The 21,175-nt window shown below is 43.3% G+C and overlaps 1 long non-coding RNA gene across 2 annotated transcripts in view; it reads left to right on the top strand.

Moving 5' to 3' along the window:
• Positions 1-18,379, top strand: part of LOC128823247 (uncharacterized) — a 32,289-nt gene extending 13,910 nt beyond the window's left edge. For both annotated transcript variants that reach the window (XR_008441706.1, XR_008441707.1), the window contains 2 exons: positions 10,822-10,892; positions 14,894-18,379. This is a non-coding gene — a long non-coding RNA (uncharacterized LOC128823247). The remainder of the gene's footprint in view (positions 1-10,821; positions 10,893-14,893) is intronic.
• Positions 18,380-21,175: the final 2,796 nt, after the last annotated feature.

Raw genomic sequence — 21,175 nt, 5'->3', positions numbered from 1 at the left:
TCCCCTCATCCACCATTGAAATGCAAGCATTTCAAGGATGGAAAATGAGAGTTGTTAAACAGTCCATGTCAAGACTACGCAAAGCAGTTCAAGACAAGAAGCGAAGACTATTGTAACCATTTGAAACTACAGGGAGAATTTGTATGAATTTAGAATCTAATGACCCAATGCGAAAAATGCCCAGGCACTACTTACACAAGTCTCAAAATACAAGCACATACTTGTGGAAGGAAGATTTGTCCAGCTGTGAGTATGCCAACCAGCCCTCAAATGTCCTGTGGTTCTGTCATTCCAAGACGTATCATTTTTTCTCTTCAATGATATACAGAACATCATGGCATTCACCAAGGGTAACTAGTGCGGTAGCAAAGTGCCCGTCCCTTCTGTGGACCTCCAAATGACCCTGTACGTAGTGGTACAGAAAAGCATTCCACATTCTTTTGGCCCATCTTTAGTTACCTGATAAGAAATGAAGTTGACATAACAATAAAAACAGTATTACTGACAAAGTCAAGATAGCCAGCGGGTGTGGGTCAGGACATGGTACCAAGGGAGAGGTGTCATATATTTATCTCAGGGTTCTTCTGAGCCAGTTCCAGCAGCTGGATGCAGACCACACAAAGAACTATTCAAGGCAGTACATGACCTGAAATAAAGCAGATGCATTTTGGAGTTTGCAAGATCCTCAGCACATAAAGATGCAAATCCCTGCTCTGTAGCTAGCGCCCCTCTTCTTGGCAATATCAGGAAACCCTCTGTGGCCTTGGTGCCAATGCTATTCATTTTTGTATGGTGGCCGGTATAGAGGATGTTGTACTCAGTTCTTGCAAATTCAATGGAGATGAAGAACTGACACGAGAATCAGAGGCAGCCCCAATCTTTAAGTCCTTCTGCTAATCTTTTTCAGGGTAATTACTAAGTAGAAAAGTAGAAAAGCATGAGGCAATGAAGGTTAGCACTAGACCCACCATTAGCTTTACTCCAACCTGAAAAGGTTGAGGTTCAAAGACTGGATACAGCAATCACATTTCAGAGACAGCAACCCAGAATGGAACAGTTTTGATGCCCTAGTGAGAGATTATCTAGTGAACCAGGAAAGAGATCTAGGGTTGATTTGGACAAAATGGATTTGTCTCTAGAAACCACAAAGGAAAGTTAAAATGCTTCAATCATAGCAAAATCCATCACAGATTTGAAATGAAATTGAGATCTGTCCCAAGAGCATAGAAGGACGGTATTTTAGGTAGGAATACAATCACAGCACCTGGTTTTATGGACTGGAGAGTCTTTGGATAGGGAACAGATATGATTTGACAAAAAAAATGGAGTCCAGACACATGGGCTGGCGTTAGAGAGTCTACCAGCTGTCTGCTCAGTTTCAAATCTATACTCTTGGATGGAAAGCAAGGGATGTGTTAGAGGTTTGTGAGATCCATGTTTTGAGCCAGTTCCAGCAGGTGGAGCTACACAGCAGGAACAATCCTCCAGAGTGGTGCATTCTGACATAAACCAGACAAGTCTCCCTTGCCTCTGACTTTGTCTGATTTCTGGCACAAGGACGACAGCAAATGAGACCAAATTTCAGAACAAATGACAAAAACTATAAGTGTGGCAGAAGTAGATTAAGAGCAGTGACACGAGCAAAGTCGAAACAAAGAAAATCATGGGGCATGGCAGGAAACAACACATGGGTTCCTGGGAAGACACTTGCTGGCCTTTGACAGAAGCAGGCAGAAAAGGCTACATCTGAAAGATAACAGGGCTGATCCGCAGTGGGTGTAAATCGGCACTATTCCGTTGACTTCACTGCAGCTCCACTGAGTCACAGCAGCTGGGGGATCTGGCCCTTTAATTTATAAACTCCATTCCAGCACCTGGGGCTTGCTCCTGTAGATGGGTATAGAGCAGTGGTTCTTAACCTGGGGTGCACGCACCCCCTGGGGGTGTGAGATGCCCTTTCTGGGGGTGTGAGACAGGCCAGATTTATTTAGAAGGTAAATCATCGAAAACACAAATTAAGCACAGGCCCGTAAGTACAACTAGTTTGTTTCATCAAACCTATGTATTTATTAACATTATATATTTTTTAAAGATTACTGTAATATAGAAACAAAAAAAATCTAGGTTTAAAGAACTGACCTACTTCAACGATTTTTGATAAGCGGTGCGAGAGCGTATTTTGAGAACCAAAAGGGTGCAGGCTGCAGTAAAGGTTGAGAACCCCTGGTATAGAGCATTGCACATCTACCATGTGACAAGCAGAGCTGAGAGCAGGGGAATCCAGCCTAGCATTAATGCGAGTGCTGCCTAGGAGCAGAAGTAAATCCTAAGAGAAGAACACACAAGGCTACTACTCCACCCTCCTTCGAATTTCTCCTTAGATCCTCGCCATCGGTTGTGATGCCTACAACACTCTTGACAGGTTAGGCAGCTGGTATGCTGTGACTGCTGCTTGCTGTGGTGATCTTAACTGTTTCATTGTCTCCTTGCCCTCCCTTCCATCTGCTGTGGCTTGGATTGTAAACTCCTTGGGGCAAGGACCATCGTATTGTTAGGTGTATGTACCACGCCTAGCGCAATACAGCCCAGGCTGACCAACCTTATCTCACTGTTTCCTTGCACTCCCCTGTCTGTATCTATCCGTCGTCTCTTGTCTTATACTTACATTGTAAGGTCTTTGGGGTAGGCACCAGCTATTTGTTCTTTGTCTGTGCAGCACCTAGCATAATGGGATCCTAGTCTATGGTTGGGGCATGGAGCGGCTACTGAAATACAAACACTAAATAATAACAACAAATAATAATTTAGGCCTCTAGTTGCTACCCCAATACAACTAATAATACTAACACCACCACTAAACATGGTGAATATCACAGTTAAGCCTATGTCTTCACCTATTCCACATCCCCTTTTTAACCATTCTCTGCACAGTAGCAAGGAAGAGGGTGGGCATACGGGGGCTTGAGAGACACCACTGCTCCATACAGAAGGCCAATTTTAGTACTTAAAGGCACCTGCATCCATGCCTACTCTCCACACACATTCTTCCTCACCTTGATGTGCAACTTGCGAGGCCAGAATGTAGGACTAAAAGAACAAGGTCTCTCATCAGATTTTTGGCATCTCCTCTCCTAGTCATGTCTGCAAACACCACTAGAACAGCTACTTCCGTGGTACTTTGGAGCTTCCGGTTGGTCACTGGAAATGTAATTCATTTATATGGCAGGGTTCTTGTCTCGGAAGCAGTATGCCTGCTAATGGCAATGAACAAATAATTTTGGTAATGCCGTTTGCAATTTTCAAGATGTTGAAATGAAGCACAAAGAGCAAACAGGCTATGAGAAGTGTTAAGGGGGATGTGTACTCCAACTCACAGTCCAGCCCTAACTATATTGCAAGATCTTTGACCGCTAATCAGAGCCTTAGGTTCTTAAATGGTAGGGAGAAATGGTGTTTCTAATTCACAAGCTTATGCCAAATTCTGTGGCCCTTACACAGTTTTTATTCAATCCTTACTCAGACTTCAAAGGGATTAAGGTCTGCAGCGTTTGGGCCAGTTTGAAACACTATACGTAGAGATCATGTTATTTCTAAGCAACAGAGTTCATGGCATATCATGCTTGCACATTTAAGTACAGTTATGATACTTAAAGTGTGTACACATGGGAATGAGAAAGAAAATGGGAACTTCCGTACAACATTCACATTATAAAGCTGTACGTTTATTAAGAATTTCTGGTTACAAAACAAGCCACGAACGTAAAGTGCGTGAGGTTTATACTGGCACCTTATCACCTCAGCAGCTGTACGTACATAATCCACATTGAAGTCAATTAAAGGAATGATCAAAGCCACAGAATCCTCAGATTAAAGCTTTGCCTGATTACCAGAATTGTATGGAACTTGTTAACTGTGAAGATGTTTGTGTGAATACTTTCTTCAGCTCTGCTCTGCCTGGGGCTTGTGAGCCCGGAGTTGGGGGCTGTGCTTTGAGTGAACCCCCAAATTCAAAGGGCCAGATCCTTAGTGTCTGTAAATGGACATAGTCAAAAGAGACACCGACTTACACCAGTTGAAGATCTGGCCTAATGTGAAACTCTGGCAAAAACAAAAAAGTTTCATCTCCTTTCACATCAACATAGTGCAAACTAAACTGCCCATGGTTCACATGTGAAACCAAAATATACCATGAAGTTTCCACACTCAGAGGAAGACATTTTACATTTTTGGTTTCACATTGGCTTCAATTTGAATGCACATTTTAAAACATTTAACCAAGTACCAGTACAGTACAATTCATTTTAAATTCAAATGATATTTGGTAAATTGTCTAGGAAAAATGTTCATTACCTATTAAATCCATATTTAGGGCCTGATTCAGTTCCCGCTGAAGTTAACAGCAAAATTCCCTGTGGCTTCAGCAGGAGCAGAATCAAACCCTCAAATGTGGCAATGGGATGTGTGGTAAATATTTACCTCTGAATCTAACTTTGCCTCTACGATTCTTCTCACCTGGTGGAAGTCCAGGCAACCCAGTTGCCAAGGGAGAGCTAAGAGAAACAAAAAAATACCCATTGGTTATTGCTTTCCTCTTCTAAGCAGCCAAATATACAAGAAAATCACTTGGATAGAAAAGAACCTGAACCAAACCCTGGATCCAAACAGCCCTATGCTTTCCTGGATCTAGAATAAGTGACTGGGACCTACTGTATTAAATCTAAAACTAAATCTGTTTTGGATACACCCATAACCACAGTGTCTGGGCCCCTAGCTATACAACAGGCTGAACAAAATCCTTGAACCTGGTTCTGGATGCAGACTTAGGGGCTCAGGCCCATCTCTGCTTTTAAACTTCTGCATCCATTTCTCAGAAGCTGCAATTTCACTTACATCCATATACATAACATCTTAGATTTGCTGCTTCATAACGTGAGCTTTCCAAAGCAGCACCATCTGCAAAGCAGTAAGGACGGGCATGATATTTCAGTACATACATGGCACATCCTTCCTCCCGCTGACTTGCCATCAGCATTACAATGTCTAGACAAAGCATAGGATTTATTGTGGCATCTGGGACTGGCACCACAGACCTGGCCCTGAAGTGAATGATGATGGGAGGCTGCAGAACAGCAACTGGGCTGCCTTGTCTTCATAGCTTCTATTTCCTTTCAGTGCAAATTTTGGCCGAGCGGCATTGATTAAAATGAGACAATCCTCGGAGATTTCTCATCAGCTCTGGAGAAGAGAAGCCCATTAATATGGTGATACAATGTAAAAGGGCGGGACCCCAAATGTTGTTCTGGCATAGAGATATTCAGCGGGCCAGAATTTGAAATCCAGAGCGAAGCCATTAACTTCAAGGGAGTTACACTGGTATATCAGTGATCAGAATCTGACCTGCAGCCTTTAAGGAGAGCTGTGGCGTGGGGTGCAGATGGTTTGCATTCTAATTCGGAGGGCACGCCGGAGGGGTCGAATGATTTTTCAAACCATTGATTACTGACCAATGTGTTCACTTCAGGAGACACAAAAGTACAAAACCTCAGCATGGAATAACTCTTGTGATTTTCTTTTATTTTGCCTCTCTGGACAATTTTATCATTTTGGCATTTGGCCAACATGTCTGTCCTTGTTAACTTGTGCCGGCTGTGAAACACCTGCATCCCACCATCACTGGGTGGATAAAATCTACCATTTGTATGTGGAGTAGTTACCTCTTACTCTTTTGTTTTGTTTTAGCCTATTAAAAGGAGAGTCTTGTTAAAAAAAAAAAAGGCTCGTCACCTAAATGACAGAGACACAATTTAACATCACCTGAACTATTCGACTGGAACCAGTTCGAGATAATAGGCCAGATCCTTAGCTGGTGCAAATCAGCATCATCCATTGGAGTCAATGGGGCCACATCCTCAGCTATTATAAATTGATGCAACTCCAAGTGATTTATGCCAATTTTTGCCTACTGAGGATCTGGCTCATTCGATGTGACCAGCACTAGCTGCATCCATATGGTGTCCTCCCGTTTGTTTTTTCATTTATTTCTTTTACTATGAATTTAATTAACAGGAATGATGAAGAAACTTTCCCTCTGGGCACATTACAATTATAACTGCCGGTTGCAGGGTTCTGACATTTTCCTCTGAAGGATCAGGTACTGATCACTGGTGGAGACAGGATACTTGAGTATAGAAACTCCTCTGCTGATCCAGTATGGAAATCCCTAGGCTCCTAGGTTCGTGATGTCAATGAAATATCTTGAATTTTCAGCCCTTGAGAGGAAAGCCTTCTCTCTGGTCCAGATGAGATGAAATATGGCACTGGCAGTAGCAGTGAAAGCGACACTCACCACTTAGCCAATAAGGCTCAATCCTTACATAATGGGACCTCTCCTAAGGCCCACCCAATTGTACTGCCATTGTGTTTAATCCACCTCTGTATACAGGGCCTATGTTCCTCTTGAATCCCACTCACGCCCTCTGCACAGGGGTAGTTTCCACCCACTGAGAGTTTTGCTACTGACTTCTATGGGAGCAAGATCAGCCTATAGAGTCAAGAGGGTAATTCAATGCCCATGTCTCATTTGGTTTCTCGACCTCTCTGCTGAGACTGCCACAGCTAGGGCACCAATAGGCAAGGTGGTGGTGGTAGTGGTGAGGGGTTGTGTTTTAATCAAACCTTCCTCTTTAGCTGTGAGACAGATGAGACGTTTACCCCAGCAGCCAATGTTACTTCTGCATGAAGTGGAATGTAGCAAAATTGTTTAAAAAAAGACGGTTTCCACTAGAGACTCTGCCACATAGTCACTCTGCTGTCCCGAAGCTTGAAAATGGAAACCTGCTGCGGAACACAGGTCTGACTATTTGCATTTTTAATCATTTAAGAGTTTAATTAGTATCATGGCCTTAATCAGGCGCTGCAAATACAGCTGAAGTCAGCAGAGCTTAATTAGTCTGAAAAAAGTTTGGTGCAGTCTGAAAACGTCTCCACTGACATGAAGATAAGAAGCCTCTAGGGTTTCTAGAGAGGAGGCGAAGACTTCGATTCAGTGGAGAAAGATTGCAGGACTGTTATTTTCTAGTTTGACCCGCAGTGGAGAAATATTAACTGGCAGATTTTCTTTAAGGTCGACATCGGATGAAACAGGAAGTGTGATCTAGGGGTTAAAGCAGGCGACTTGGAATCAGGAGACATGAATACTAGTCCTAACGTTGCCACAGATTCTCTGTGACACCTTGGACCCGTCACTTCAGCTTCTTTACTGTCCACCGGATGTCCAACATGAGACATCTAGGAACTGATTATCAGAAGTGTGGAGACCTCTAGCTCCAACTGAAGTCAATGGGAAAAGCAGGGGTAAGAACCACTGAAAAACTAATTTCTCAAATTGGATACCCCAAAATAGTAGAAACTAAAAAATGTTGGATTTAACCTCTCTGTGCTTCAATTACCACATCAGTAAAATGGGATTAACCTACCTCACAAGAACATTATGAGGCTTAATCTTTATAAAGTGCTTTGAGACCCTCAGATGAAGTTTGGAATCATCCTAGAACCAAACTTGAACTAAATGTTTTTGAGGTTCTGAAATGTTTTCATAGTTCTCTACCTCTCTCAACAGTTTAACGTAAATTTGTCCTGGATCTGCCCCAAACTGGATGACTTTGCCTCCTAGGGGTCCATGTGAACCTTGACTTGAAATTTCAATCTCCCGGGATTAGCACACCTTGAATATCTCTTTGAAAGAACCTAAAATCTCAAAGCAAAACTCAGTCAAAACCAGTTAGCTTCCCCTGGTTCCTCTATTACAGTGGTTCCCCCCAACTGGGCCCCTGGGCCGGCTGCGCGCAGGTTTCAGGGGGTCCACCAAGCAAGGTCGGCATTAGACTTGCTGTGGCCCAGGGCAGAAAGCTGAAGCCCCAACACATGGGACTGAAACCTGGGGCCCTGAGCCCTGCCATCCGGGGCTGAAGCCGAAGCCTGAGCAACTTAGCTTTGTGGGGACCCCTGTAGAGTGGGGCCCCAGGCAATTTTCTGGATTTGCTGCTCCCTAATGCCAGCCCTGGCTTTTATATGCAGAAAACCAGCTGTTGTGGCACAGGTGGGCCATGGAGTTTTTATAGCATGTGGGGGAGGGAGGGCGAGCAAGGGGCCTCAGAAAGAAAAAGGTTGAGAATCCCTGCTCTATTAACTCTTCCATGTTTCTTTGAATAGGGGACCAGATCCATGCTTAATTTGTAACGAAAAATTAACAACAGTCATAAGTGACATGGCAAGCCCAGAGGTGTCAGGGCTATGAACTGTCAAGTCTAGAGGTGCCAGGGCTCAGCCCTGGCACAAATTAAGCACTGGGCCAGATTCACGCCAATGATTTATACAATTTAGAGAAGCTTTTGATGAATTGGGGGCTCCATTTCCAGGCTGTGTATGCATTTCCACTATAAAGGAATCATACAACTGCCAGGAAGGGCACCACGTATCCTAATCTTGTCACCGGTCTGCACATGAACCTCCCAGCGAAGTCAATGGTAGTTCCACGCAAAGAGGGCTTTGTAACATGCTAGCTTTGTGTGCATGAGCGAGCAATGCCCCAGTCTAACAGCTAGGCCACAGAGAGATTATGAAACCTGCCCCTGCTATTGGCTAAAGTTGGGCTTCTCCAGCTCATGTATTAGAATCCTACTTTTATGGAGCCAGAGGACAATGGTTCTTCCAATCCTGCTATCCTTGCAGAATGCGGAATACAGTGATAATTGTGCCTGCTGTTTGCACCACATGGATTTATTGCAGCTTGCAGATTTGGGCCGATAGACTGACAGCCCTGGAAAATAGCCCTTGGTTTACTCATAGAACAGATGGATAGTGGGCTGGGGTTGTGGATGAACGATATGAGCCTGGACGGAGTGGTTTCATTTTCACAATATCAGGCCTGGCCCTGAGGGTCAAAGGAGAACTTCCTGGGAAAACTCTGGAGGAGTTAGAATAATGTTAGTTCTTGTCATACACACTGTGTTTCAGTCTATTTCTTTACGGAAAGTATTTTAGGAGAGGTCCTCCATGTAGCAGCCGAGTGCTGTCCTTACAATGGCAGGATAGGCTGAGAATAGATTCCAGACAACTGGTGAGCTGTGTGCATCATGTCTGCTCTGTTTTAGCAGCCACAAGTGGCAACCCTTCTTGGGATACATGAGCTGACAAGTGGTTTCAACTGAAAGTGATCTCTACATGTCTGACTGGTCAAAGGTTTCAGTAAACAGTAACACAAATAGCTATAAATCCATGTCACAATACCTGCTTGGATTACGAAGTAGTTGAGGCTGTGATTTTCAAAAGAACCAATAGTGGTAAGGTGCCCGGATCCTATTCAAATTCAATGGGAGTTGAGCACTTAATTCTTTTAAAATACCTAGAGTGGAAACCAGTCGAGTTTAGTTACTGACCCTCTGGGTGACGTTAAGTTACTAAACTGTTACATTACTTCTTGTTCATATGTTTTTGGGGAAAGGCCTATCTACTTCTCTGTATCAGGGGGTAGCCATGTTAGTCTGTATCTACAAAAACAACAAGGAGTCTGGTGGCAGCTTAAAGACTAACAGATTTATTTGGGCATAAGCTTTCGTGGGTAAAAACCTCACTTCTTCTGATGCAACCGAAGAAGTGAGGTTTTTACCCACGAAAGCTTATGCCCAAATAAATCTGTTAGTCTTTAAGGTGCCACCAGACTCCTTGTTGTTTTTCTACTTCTCTGTGTTTGTATAGTGCCTTGCACAACAGGGCCCTGTTCTTGGATGGCCCCTAGGCACAACCATATTAAATGTACTAAATAATAATAATTGAACACAAATGGCCAAATTCACCCCGATGTTATGATTGACTTTAGTGAAATTACACCAGGGATTGAATTTGGCCCCGCATCAATCAAATGGACCTGCACATATATTTCTTTGGATGTAGGTAACAGGTCGGATACATATTGGGCATGATTCTCTTTTCACTTACACTGGTGCATACCAGGAGTAATTTCATTGAAATTAACGGACTTTGGTGTAAGTATGATCAGAATCATGTAATTCCACCTGTGATTTATTTGTAGTAGCAGCAACCAGAAAAATTCTCCCCATTGCCAGACCTGTTCCTTGCCTCCAAGTGTTAAATAATATCTCCATCAGGCAATGTATTCCCTCACCCCACCCCTTTCTTTTTTGGTGGGGAAGAGGAAAGGGGACTGCATTTTCATTCAATAAATATATTACAACACACTATTTATCTCTCCCTGCAGCTTCTGGACCTGTGTGTAACCTTCCATCTCACTGATCCCTCGGGAATTTCACAATGAAATTAGTGAAACCTACTGCAAGGTGATAGCAAGCAGAGATATTGTAGAATTCCATTTAGTGGGAAGTGAGGAATTCAATCAGTTATGTATATAGGAACACAGGAACAGCCTGACTGGACCAAATTGACAGTCCAGTCTGTCTCTGACAGCACAGGATCCGTTGCTTCAGAGGAAGGAGCAAGAAACCCCATGGTGGAAAATTATGGGTTAATTTTCCCATTAGAAAAGTTTCTTCCTAACCCCAGACTGTTATTGTTTGGCTTATGCCCTGAAGCATGAAAGTGGACATCCCACATAATTACAGAGTTCCAATCCTCCTTTGATTCCTGCTATCCTCTTGGTCTCAATAGCATCTCACAGCAATGAGTTCCACAGGTTAATTATGTATTGCGTGAAAAGGTATTTTCTTTCTTAAATGTGCTCTCTTTTAAAACCTTCCACATGGTCTTTGTACCTGCTAAGCTTGTGCACATCATCTCTTTTTTCAGGGTGAGGGGGTGGTCGGTTGGTGAGAAGAGGACAGATGACAAATGAGTTAACACACAGCAATGGAATGCAAGTGAGTCTCTGCTATTTTTAATTAAGGAGTGATGACAGCTGACTAAATTCCCTGACTCTGCAGTTAAAGGCTCCCTGACCTAGACATTATTGGACACGCTCCTAAGACAAGGCCAATATATATTGGTCCCGGCGGTGCTTCTATTATCGTACCCGCCGTCTCAACAGATGCAGGACTAACAAAATCTATGCCTATTATCAGCATGAAAATAGTGAGATAAAATGTGAATGCTTATGAGCTGAACAAGGCAGCAGGTGAGAAGAGGACAATGAAGGTCATCTCCAGAGAGGACTCAAAATGCCTAAGTTTGGTTTCCAATAAATGTTCAGCTTATCTCCATTCTCAACTTTTTCTTTTTTAAATTGCCCTTTGCATTTTCACTTGATTTAGCCAAAAAAAAAAAATCCACCGCTAACACCCCATTATTATCTCAGGGTAATGCCTAGCGGCCATGAGTCCAATCAGGACCCCTTTGTGCTAGGGGCTGTATGCACATGTCATAATAACAACAGCCCCTGCCTTAAGTACAAGGCAGGCAAAAGATTGAAGAGAAAATAGGTGTGAGGAGTTGAAGTGAGTTGTCTAAGATCACACAAGTTAGTGGTCGTGCTGGGATTAGAACTCTTTTCTCCTTATTCCCAAGCCAGTGACCTAGCAACCACACCCTGCTGGCTCCCCAAATTGTGTACTTGCAGTACAAGAAACTGAAGATTTCACCTATCCAGCAATAAAGGAGTGTCCTTACTATGGGATCTCAATGTTATTCAGTGGCATTCACCTGGCAGAGAAAGTATCTTTCATTTTAGGATCTCAACACATTTTGCGAACATTAAACTCTAAAGACTAGGACATAAGCACCAGCCCTGGTGCAGGCTGATGTGGATTGTGTTAGCTGCAGGATAGATCCAGATGGAATCTGGAGAAAATGAGACCTGGAAAGGTGAAGTGATTTGCCCACGTTCCCACAGCAAGTCCTTGGCAGAGCTGCACATACTAACCCGGGTTTCCAGCTCGAACCACAAGAACTAGCTGTCTCCCTTAGAATGTAATATTGTACCATAAAAATCAAATCATACTGGAGGTGACAGTTTTGCACTGTTTCATCTGCTTTGGAAATGCATCCACAGTAAGGTACTGGAAACCCCAAAAGGCAAAAAACCCACCTTCATTTTTAGCCCAAGATGCTCACACAGAGGGATTTCAAACCGAAGGTAATTACAATAATGGCGTATTATTTTACCTGGAGATCAATACTGGGTTTAATAAGACTGGTCAGGAAAACAGAAACCCTTTCACTCTTTCTAAAGGACCATGGAGTGACCAGGTAAACAGACACACACTGTTAACCAAACCAGTCATGTTCAAATAGGGCTGTAGTGAAACAAAAGCATCAAGGAATATAATCAGGAACTTTCCATTGTGGCTGTACAGTGGGCACAGAAGGGGGGAGTAGTTTTCTGCTGTTGCTAAGACAGTTCCCCCAACCCTAGCTTTATTCTAACCCAATCAGATGGCTTTGTCTCTCCACTGGCTCGCCAGCTGCATCGAATGATCATGACAGGCTTTCTTCCTCCTCGTTCTATTGGCCTATTCCTATGGTCTATTATCAAGGGAAAGTAAATCAGACACCTAATCAATAGTTTGCAAGAAGGCACCGAGGCAGCTAGATGCTACATTTGCATTAAATCTCTTGCCGTCTATGTCTCTGCATGCAGATAAGCTCTGTATTATCCTACAAGTTGGACACTGGCTGCTGCCATGCAGCCATATTGGCCGTGCTTGCAGAGGTTTTTAGATGGCAGACTTAGATATCAGAGCAACACAGTAACTGAAAAGTCGTCCTTCTCCCCAGTCACCACAGCACCAAAAACCTGGAATCAGGGCTCTGATCCTGCAGGATGCTAAGAGCCTCAACTTCCACACAAGTCAACAGGAGTCAAGGACACACCACGCCTTGGGGGGCTGGGCCTTATGTCTGGACACACCCAACACTGTTGTTTGCTAGCAGCCTATTTAATCTATTGAGCTAAATTTGGTCAGATTTTCCCTGGGGTAGAAAATTCAGGTAATAAGATGGAGGAGGTGCATGGGGGCGGAGGGAAAGTAGTTTTCCATTGCTTCAGTAGCATGTCATATGTTCTCCTCAGAAGGCTCTTTAGGGGATTGTTTGATATGGTCCTCTGCCTCGTCCAGTCCTCGCAAAGCTCTTTTAGGGTGGGCAGGTAGCTCACATGTGTCCCACAATGCAGTGGGAAAATGCTCCAGGCTCTAAACAAGGCCACCAATGCTCTACTGAGCTACAGCAAAGATGGTGCTTTATCCCTAGCATGCTTCAGGGACGGAGCTCACTCGGAGTGTTCCCAGCTCTTGCTGCATTATTGGTGGGGTGGTCGCCTCCTGCCTCAACAGGAGACCTTTCCCAGGCAGAAGAGTATGCCAGAGAGGGAGTGGCTATCTGATGCCCTTGAAGACCAGGGTGAAATGTGAAATAGGACCCCAGTGAAGGTGAGCAGAAGAAGATCAGCTTGCAAAGGTTTTCCGTAAAAAAGCCAATTTTGAGCAAAGGTGACTCCGCATTGAAAGCAGGCATTTTGCACATTTCATGTGATATAAGGAAGCAAAACAAAGAGTCAGATATTTTAGACAGCTTTAAAACCGATCCTGAAGATCACCACTGGCAGCCAACTGCCCAGCAGAGGAGCCTGTGCCTGGAGGAACATGGAGACTGAACTCCTCTCTAATCTCTAAAAGTAAGCCCTCCTCTTAGTCAAGGACTAAGAGTACAGCTACACTTCAATAAAAACACCAGCGGCTGGCCTGGGTCAGCTGATCTGGGCTCACAGGGCTTGGGTACTGCAACCCTACCTCCTTGTGGGGTCCCACAGCTCGGGCTCCAGCCTGAGCCCAAATGTCTACACAGCAATATTACAGCCCCGCAGCTCATGCCCTGCAAGCCCGAGTCAGCTGACCCAGGCCAGCCACTGTTTTATTGCAGTGTAGACATATCCTAATGCACGTTTATGTAGCTGTTTAAAGGACAGGTAGCAAGTTTCCCCACATTGTCCAGAACCTTGATTGGGAGGAATTCTAACCAAGATTGGCTGGAGAAAAACACAAAGAAAGAAGCTTAAGAGAGAGAGAGAAATTTTCCTATTTCCTCTTTGATCATCAGTGCCACTTCAAATGCTTGGGTTCTGTTTCCTCCCAGCCAAACACTGGTACTGGTATAGAAGATGTCAAAGAAAGAAAATTAACGGTCAAGGAAAATCTCTCTCTTTTTAAACCCGTAAAACAGGTGCCCATTATGCTGTCTGTGTGCAATTATAGAGAAGTAAAACCTCAAATCAGAAACAGCCAAGATGACAATAGTCCATACAAATAAGAGCTCCTAATCAAAAGCCTGGCTTACTCCAGACATTTATTTAAGAATATGCAGGATTTGTAGGCATGCCTTGCAGATCAACCAATTCAAGCTTTGTCAGACCAATGTGGCAAGCAAATTCAGGAGTGGAGGCCCTCTGACTGAGAAGGTCTTGACCCTGAAACTCTACAGAGTCCACATCTGGGGCCTCCAAGACGTTGTTCGTGCTGAGATATAACCATGATGGGTCCATTAGATATGCCATCGACAGAGATACTGTAGACAAGCATAGTCTTTATGAAAAGTATCCCAACAGATCTCAACTGTTTGGGTGGTGAATAAGGAGACTGGGGTTTATTGCCTGTGCTGCTATGGCCAGCATTATGACAGGTTAAACCTTGTTCTGCTGCAGCTCATTTTGCTGCACAAGTTGGAAATGTTGTTTCCTTACCTTGAAAATTGTTTTCTGCTGTGTTCCCCGGGCCAGTCCTGCGCTAGTGCGGTAGCTGCGTTCCTCAAGCAAAGGAAGACAGAGTGGTCTTGAGCCTGCCCCTCTTTACATCCAACTCTGAACAGCAGTGATCTACATGAACAAAAATAGATCAGCATGAAAAACTGTTTTCTCCTCACTCCTCTGCAGGTCAAGATTCAGAGGGAAGACGGCACAGAATGCATGCAGAGGAAAACCTGGATTGGGGCATGACATGGCAGAAAATATAGAGAAGGAAACAAAACATCCCCTCCCTTCAGACTGGAAACACCAGGAGAAGCAGCTCTCTTCAACTTCAGCTTCTTCTTCTATCTGTTTACTTGCAGGGTATTATTCAGCCACTAGATGTCTCTACGGGCTGTACAGAGTTTCATGCAGGGTGTGGTCTGTGATAAACAAAGGAGGCAACGTTAGAATTCAAGTTGTGTGATAATCTGTATCCGTCTTTGTTTTCCATGATTCCGTATATCATAACACAACCTGCTTCCCGTGACGCCTGAAGTACCATGTGCAAAGGCTTTTCTTTTGGTATTCTTGGTCAATGACAAAAAATTCAGACACCGTTGTGAAAACAAAAGCCTCACAGACAAGTCTGGTTTAAATTTTAGAGGGAGGTTTGGTCTGCAGCGGCGGCTCCAGGCACCAGCACACCAAGCGCACGCCTGGGGCAGCAAGCCACCGGGGGCGCCCTGCCGGTCCCTGAAAGGGCAGCAGTCAGGCCGCCTTAGGCGGCATGCCTGAGGGAGGTCCGCCGGTCCCTTGGATTTGGCGGCAATTTGGCAGCGGGTATGCCAAAGCCGCGGGACCGGCGGACATGCTGAAGGCAGCCTGCCTGCCGTGCTTGGGGCGGCAAAAAAGCTAGAGCCGCCCCTGTTGGTCTGGTTCCTATTTTGTTCCAACCACTTCACCCATCCTGATACAAAACAACCAACTCCCGCCTTAATCAATACTCTGGAAACTCAGAGGCTCTATGGAGCATATTCGTGTGGGTAAAAACCTTTAAAATCTTCAAATGGTAGCTCCTCTTAAAAGTTAAGGAGGAGTTACACAACAAAACATCCCATAAACTGAAGAGAAAACAGCACCTTAGAACTTAGAACAACTCCCTGATACAACTATGTACCTGTCCAGCAAACATGTCGATCTGCTGTATATTTATCTATCTTAGACTGTACGTTCTCTGGAGCAAAGAATGTGTCATTTTGTGCGTGTGGACACAACTGCGATGTGTGCCTTGGACAATTTCCCCCACAGAAATCAATGAACTCTATCTACATTTGGTTCCTCCATTTGGTCCCAGCCGTCTTTGCGCAAGCACTACTTACAGAGAAGGTGTCCCATTAATAAAGCCAAGATCCACACCACTTGTAATAATACTGTTACACTTGTTGCTCTAGGTCACTAAAGGCTTTACAAACATTAATTTAGCCCCTAACCTGCCCCACTCAAAGTAAATGAGTATTACTAACTCCATTTTATGCGTAAAACTGAGGCACAGAAAGGTGAGAAGAATTCCTCTGAGTCATGCAATGAGAAAATTAAGAACTAAATCTGATCCTAACTCAGAGATCCTTGCTCTAACTCCTAGATAATACTTGCCTCCTTTGTGATCATTAAAGATGCTATGACCATCTTTGATGTCTTGGCCAAGTTCCAACTTGAGTAATTACATAACTGAATTACTGAATGCAATATTCTTCCCATCCTGTTCTAAAATATTGCAAAGTTTTGCTACACACCATTAAACAGCAGCTGTTTCCCACCCCCGAGGTAGCTGCATTTCAGAAATGGGCAAAGCAATTGTTATACATACACATGGTAGTTTGTACAACCAGTTATTAAAATTAGAAAGAACTTTGCTATCCGAAGCAGCACGGTCTGGAGAAATGAGCATAAGGATAGGAGCCAGAAGCTCCTTTGCTCTAATCCAAGCTAACTGACCCATGTGGCCTGGGGCAATCCACTTACCTCTTTCTGCCTCAATTTCTCCATTTGAAAATCAGGACTAATACATTTGCCTACCTTACAAAGCAGTTGTGAGAATTAGTTGCCTACCAGCCATGCTGCGCTTTGAGCATTTAAAGTGCTAAGTGCCATTTGGAAACCAGTGAAAAGCGAAGCAGGTAAGATTCTTAGCTTAACTTCCTCCTCAAAGGTCACACCTATTACCTGCCCATGGTACGCAGTTTCTTACATTTGTGGTTGTTAAGGTTTCACCCCCTCTTCCAAACACGTGTCTCCCACCAACATAGGTCAATAGTCCCACAACACCTGGCTACCTACCAGTTACATTTTTATAATTAAAGTGCAGACACGTCTAAATACGCTAGGCTGCGATGACTAGATGGCTTTGGTACTGATGCCAGCACTTTGATGAATGCGGACTCTTAAGGCAAAACAAACAACAACAAAGTCAACTAACAAGTTTCTAGACCCATTTGTTCTAAATGACAGATCGGCAAACAGAGTAATTTTTTTACAAACAGCTTTTTTTAACACAGAACCCAAAATAAACCCTGACCTAGCTGTGGTGCCATGTTAAACAATAATTACTCTATATAAGGCTTACCAAATGGGAATATTTGTGGGCCAGTGGGATGAAATTATTTTAGGACTTGCACAAACTTTCTCGGGGAGTGGTAAGACTAGCTGTGGGTAATGTGGTGTACCTAGGAAACAGGCAGACACTTCTTTTTTCTTTTTTTTTTTTTAGGGCTCTATTAAAATTCACTGGCTTTACCAACTTACTGCTAAGGGGAAGGGGGAAAGAAATTTGTTTACCCCTCTATAAAATAATCCTCACTATGTCACTGTATGTGTTTTGAGATTCTATCTAGGTCTGGCCACCAGCCATACCCACTAAACCACACCCAAACATGCAGGAGAACGGAGGAAAGCAGAGATGCATAGCAAGGTCCTTGTAATATTTTACAGTACTGGAAAAAAAAACCACAACTGGCTTCATCTCCATTTCTCACATACCATTCGGGCTGCTTCACCGAGAACTGCTGTGCAGCATCAGAGGAGACTGAAATCTCCATTGCCATGCATGGTGCCTGCGGAACGCACTGCAGTACAAGCAACTCCCTTTAAGCAGTGTTATGCCTTGCACGCACTGGTGTCACCACTGGGATAGCTGCACCAGTGCAAATCCCAAACTAAGCTAAAGTTTGCACTGGTGTGGTTCACCCTTGCTTGAAACCAGGATAAATTGCAACAGTGCAAATTGCAGTTTAACAATCTCATCTACTCTAGGGGCTTGCACTGGGCCACATCATCAGTGGCTGGGCTGCTGATGACTGAAACTGGGGCAAATTCCCAGTGCAGACATAGCCTTGTCGTTGGGCTTTCTCAGGAAACACCTTTGTCATTTGAAAAGCTGCATCCTCCTTGTGTGAGCTATAGGGGTCTGCAAGAGGGAAAGGCTATAATTGTGTACCCCACCCTACCTCTCCAGCAACAGGAGTCCTACTCCCAGCTGAAAAGCTTTAAATACATCAAATTAAATATCTGTTGTCTTGAACCTCAGCTGTCTCAATCAATGTGGTCCCCAAGAGCCTATTTACACTGTCTGTCCACAAAATGCAGCACTAACATACCATCAGAAGGCATTGTCCTCATCTGTCATTGTTATTGAACTTTTGTGTATAATGGTGCCATGGATGTGCATGGAGTTGCAACTTCACATATTGATATCTCTATCTAAATACAGACACACGGTAACATTTTCAAAACTACCTAGGTGGCTTACGAGGAAAGCTGTGCGAATAACGAATTTTTTGGTTCAGTGGCTGACCCAAAACTTGAAAACAAAAATAGTTTTGGAAAAATTCAAGATATTTTTGTAAATGTTTCAGTGAACTGAAGAAGTCAAAGAAGTTTAATTTAATGTAAAAACAAAAACAAAACAAAACGTTTTGTTTGACCAAAAAGAAAACATTTCATTTCAGTTTTGTGGTTTTTTAACCTTTGGGGGAAAAATGAACTAATTTATTTTAAAAATTGTTTCAAATTGAAAAGTAAAAAAGTTTCATAGAGTCATAGACTTTAAGGTCAGAAGGGACCATTATGATTGTCTAGTCTGACCTTCTGCACAATGCAGACCACAGAATCCCATCCACACACTCCTGTAATAAACTCCTAACCTATATCTGAGCTATTGAAGTCCTCAAATCATGGTTTAAAGACTTCAAGGTGCAGAGAATCCTCCAGCAAGTGACCCGTGCCCAACGCTGCAGAGGAAGGCGAAAAACCCCCAGGGCCTCTGCCCATCTGCCCTGGAGGAAAATTCCTTCCCGACCACAAATATGGCGATCAGCTAAACCCTGAGCATGTGGGCAAGACTCACCAGCCAGACACCCAGGAAAGAATTCTCTGTAGTAACTCAGATCCCACCCCATCTAACATCCCATCACAGGCCACTGGGCATATTTACCGCTAGTAGTCAAAGATCAATTAATTGCCAAAATTAAGCTATCCCACCATACCATCCCCTCCATAAACTTATCAAGCTTAGTCTTGAAGCCAGATATGTCTTTTGCCCCCACTGCTCCCCTTGGAAGGTTGTTCCAGAACTTCACTCCTCTGATGGTTAGAAACCTTTGTCTAATTTCAAGTCTAAACTTCCTGATGGCCAGTTTATATCCATTTGTTCTTGTGTCCACATTGGTACTGAGCTTAAATAATTCCTCTCCCTCCCTGGTATTTATCCCTCTGATATATTTATACAGGGCAATCGTATCTCCCCTCAGCCTTCTTTTGGTTAGGCTAAACAAGCCAAGCTCTTTGAGTCTCCTTTCATAACACAGATTTTCCATTCCTTGGATCATCCTAGTAGCCCTTCTCTGTACCAGTTTGAATTGATCCTTCTTAAACATGGGAGACCAGAACTGCACACAGTATTCCAGATGAGGTCTCACCAATGCCTTGTATAATGGTACTAACACCTCCTTATCTCTACTGGAAATACCTCGCCTGATGCATCCCAAGATTGCATTAGCTTTTTTCACAGCCGTATCACATTGGTGGCTCATAGTCATCCTGTGATCAACCAATACTCCGAGGTCCTTCTCCTCTGTCACTTCCAACTGATGAGTGCCCAGCTTATAACAAAAATTCTTGTTATTAATCCCTAAATGCATGACCTTGCACTTTTCACTATTAAATTTCATCCTATTACTATTACTCCAGTTTACAAGGTCATCCAGATCTTCCTGTATGATATCCCGGTCCTTCTCTGTATTGGCAATACCTCCCAGCTTTGTGTCATCCGCAAACGTTACTAGCACACTCCCCCTTTTTGTGCCAAGGTCAGTAATAAAAAGATTAAATAAGATTGGTCCCAAAACAGACCCCTGAGGAACTCCACTAGTAACCTCCCTCCAGCATGACAGTTCACCTTTCAGTACGACCCGTTATAGTCTCCCCTTTAACCAGTTCCTTATCCAATTTCCAATTTCAATTTTCATATTGATCCCCATCTTTTCCAATTTAACTAATAATTCCCCATGTGGAACCGTATCAAATGCCTTACTGAAATCGAGATAAATTAGATCCACTGTGTTTCCTTTGTCAAAAAAATCTGTTACCTTCTCAAAGAAGGAGATCAGGTTGCTTTGGCATGATCTACCTTTTGTAAAACCATGTTGTATTTTGTCCCAATTACCAGTGACCTCAATGTCCTTAACTACTTTCTCCTTCAAAATTTTTTCTAAGACCTTGCATACTACAGATGTCAAACTAACAGGCCTGTAGTTACCTGGATCACTTTTTTTCCCTTTCTTAAAAATAGGAACTATGTTAGCAATTCTCCAGTCATACGGTACAACCCCTCAGTTTACAGATTCATTAAAAATTCTTGCTAATGGGCTTGCAATTTCATGTGCCAGTTCCTTTAATATTCTTGGATGAAGATTATCTGCCCTCCCCAATTTAGTCCCATTAAGCTGTTCGAGTTTGGCTTCTACCTCAGATGTGGTAATATCTACCTCCATATCCTCATTCCCATTTGTCATCCTAACATTATCCCTAAGCTCCTAATTAGCCTCATTAAAGACTGAGACAAAGTATTTGTTTAGATATGGGGCCATGCCTAGATCATCCTTAACCTCCACTCCATCCTCAGGGTTTAAAGATCTAAATGAAATGTTTTGACTTCTTCTGAATTTGTATTTTTTTTTCCTGACTAAAACAATTTGGTGAATTTGACATGAATTTGTGAACTATTTCAGTTGACCCAAATCTGCATTTTTTGGTGGAAAAAAAGTTTCATCTGAAAAATTTCTCCCAGCTTTATTTAGGAATCCCATTTTCAAAAGTGATTTAGGCACTTAACATCCGATTTTTAAAGGTATTTAGGCACCTAGAGATTCAGATAAGCACCTAGTGAGATTTTCAAAAGCATCTAGGTCCTAACTCCCATTTATTTCAGTG

The sequence above is a fragment of the Malaclemys terrapin genome, chromosome 15 (genome assembly GCF_027887155.1).
Source record: "Malaclemys terrapin pileata isolate rMalTer1 chromosome 15, rMalTer1.hap1, whole genome shotgun sequence".
In the NCBI taxonomy this organism is placed as follows: domain Eukaryota; kingdom Metazoa; phylum Chordata; order Testudines; family Emydidae; genus Malaclemys; species Malaclemys terrapin.
Note: the sequence above shows the minus strand (reverse complement) of the source record. Positions and strands in the feature narration are given on the sequence as shown.